Here is a 3,069-nt window from a genome sequence, read left to right as displayed (position 1 = left end):
ACCACTAACTCGTACCTAGTTTAGTGACCTCCAACAAGAATGGCCCCAGCCCCTTATGTCTTCACCATGTACCCAGCACTGTGTGGGCTCCAGGCCACTGGTAGTGAGCCATGGGCAGGGGGTAGCAGGTGGAGCTGAGCCACTAGGGGCTGCTGCCCAGGTGCACAACTTCCCTTTATCCCTACAGGCTGGGGCTGTGGACAGAGATGGGGCTGCAGACATCCCTTTGCCTAGATCCTGCTGCCCTGGGGACGGAAGGAGGGAGGTGCTGGGGCTCCCATGGGGGTCAGCTGGGGCCTTCCCACCATAGCAGTGAGATTCCTGGCCATGTGGTGGGTTTGCACAATCTTCCTGCAAGATCAAGACATGCACCCAACCAATCCTTCTGAATTAGGGCTCTCTAATCAGTCTAAAGCGGGCAGGAGCTGCCTCTTGCTGTGTAACGTTACCTGGTCTGGTTCTCTCTGCTGCCCCCTCTTCCCCCCCACCCCAATGAGTTTGTAGGCAGCCCCAAGATCACCTCTCAGCCTTCTCCTGGAAATAGAAGCGTATGGGACAGTTCCACTTGTTTCTGGGAAGAGCAGTGTAGAGGCACTGGATCAGGAAGCACTGCACAGGACAAAGCAGCTTTGCCTGCTTTAGGCCGATTAGAGAGCCCCTAGTGCAGGGAGAATGTACAGAGCAGTTTTACTTGGCTCATTCATGTGTAACTCCAGTTTAGAACCACTGATCCAGAGCAGCGGCCTTTAGCCTGTGGTCTGTGGACCCCATGGGGGTCTGCAGACTATCTAAGAGGTCCACAAAAGATGACTACAATCAGTCATAAGTATGTGAATACCCACACTGACGATTCACAGGGGTTTGTACCTCTAATTGAAATTTTTAGGGGCCCACAAATGAAAAAAGTTTGAAAACCACTGATCTAGAGAAATTGGTGGCTTCCTTGTCATTCAGATAATATTTTTGAAAGATTAAGAAACTATACACATGCTTTCTCTGCTTCTGTTTTCATAGATGTGGATATTTACTTAGCAACTTCTACAATTTAAATATATTTAAGATTTCTTTTTTCTCTGTCTAGCCTCCAAGTATGTTGCTCTGGCTTTTTGTACTTATATGTAGGAGATACTGATATGTATATTAGACTACTGTTGATAGTCTAATATACATGCCTTTTGGGAGTTAAGCCAGGAAGAAAGTTGGATTGGTAATACAACATCAGTCTCTGCCGCAAGGGAAACGCATTGAGCTTGTTAACGTGGTTTTCTGTGGGACATGTAGTAGAGGGAAGGGAGCATGGGATCAGGTATAGAATCCTGGTCTTTCATTCCTGTTTACCATGGATGCAATATGACCTTGGTTAAGTCGGGCCAGATCTCCAGGCATTGCATGCCGTTAGGATGTAGACAGGAATCTAGTGAGACTTTCAAAAGTGCCTGAGCATCTGATTTTTCACTAGGTATCTTTACCTGCTTAAAATACTGTTTGCAATTTTGCCCTTAACCCCTGCTTTAGTGTGGTTTTTTGTTTTTGTTTTTTTTAAATCCATGTCATGGACAAAATGTATGAAAAAACAATAAAATTCAATGTGTTGGTCTTAAAGCTTCATTTCCCTTTCTCCACTTTCAAATGGATTTTTCTTCAGAATTTTTGTTCTAGTTATTTGGTCAGGGATGTAACCCCCCCCATGTTTTGTTACTTTGTTTTTTTGCATGCAACACACCTTTGCCCCCTGAGAATCTGCCACCTAAAATGGGGGGTGTTTGTTTTAAGGGGGGGATGCAGTTTTCTTCACTGGAAAAAAGCAATCCTGGGGACACGGCGTGCCAAATAGCTGCCAAGGAGGTGGAGTCCTGTGTTTAATTCTCTCACAGATGTAGCTATTGCCTGAAGCAGGAAGCAAGCTGCTGGTAGTATCTTTGAGGCTTGTGATGTGGAAACAGCACTTGATTTGTAGGAATTTATATAAATAATTGTTTATATTGAAGAATTAACAGTCTCACCAGTGCCCTTGTAATGGTCTAGGACCTAACCTTGTGTGACATAAAGTAAGTCCTCCTGGAAGTGCGGCATCCCCAGAGACAGTCTGGGTGAGGCACCTGGCATTAGGAACTTCCTCATGCCACACCTTTTTGGACACAGTTTCCAGGAAGACTTACTCTATCATGCAGTTAGCCAAGACTCTGAAAATTCCCTCTTCCTCCCACTGCATTTTTCCTTCCAAAAAGAGGGTGCATGTTTTATCTGCTGGTGTGTTTTATATGCAAGAAAATATGGTACCTTTATCCTCCCTCTCAGCCCCAGTTATTCATAACTTTTCCAGCTATAACATTAAACTGATGCATTTTAGCCAGTTTTTATAAGAAGGAACCTCCTGTGTCAAATCCAATTAATGTGTTGTACTATATAACATATAAACTGAGCAAGTTGCACCCTAAAATTAGTTGGTTTTGTTGCACTTAATATTGCTGGAAAGCTGTTCTGGAACCTAGTTTGTCTAAAAATTAGAAATCTTCTGCTGATTTTTTTCAAGTAACTTTTGTTACATGGTGGTAACATGGTGCTTGGATTTAAGCCTGGAGCCCAGCTGCAGGAGAATAAGGGATGATAGTCGACCTGCTCAGGAACAACGGGCCAGTTGACAGAATTGGCTGGGCTCAGGGGAAGTTAAAAGCTGCCTGGTAGGGAAGCTGAGGAAAAGCGAGTGGGCTGGTACTTGGGGAGAAGCACAAGGCCCGTGTCACTCCAGGTCTGAAGAAAGACTAAAGGTTGGTTGGCTGGTTGTTCTTTGCACCTGTTCTTGTTTTGTCTGCTGTGGTGAGAAGCCTTCTGCATGGATAAGAAGTGGACTGGAACTAAGAACTGAGTGGCTTTTATAAGTGCAAAGAAATATGATGTCATTGGGATAACGGAGACCTGGTGGGACTCCACCCATGACTGGACCACAGGTATAGAGGGCTGTACCCTATACAAGAGGGATCATGTTGACAAAAGGGGCGGGGGTGTAGCTCTCTATGTGAAGGAAAGCTACATGTCCCTGCAAGCTGATGTTGGCGACCGGCATGGACA

The sequence above is a fragment of the Crocodylus porosus genome, unplaced genomic scaffold (genome assembly GCF_001723895.1).
Source record: "Crocodylus porosus isolate Cpor-Errol unplaced genomic scaffold, CroPor_comp1, whole genome shotgun sequence".
Taxonomy (NCBI): Eukaryota; Metazoa; Chordata; order Crocodylia; family Crocodylidae; genus Crocodylus; species Crocodylus porosus.
The sequence above is the reverse complement of the archived record's forward strand: the minus strand, read 5'-3'. Positions refer to the sequence as shown.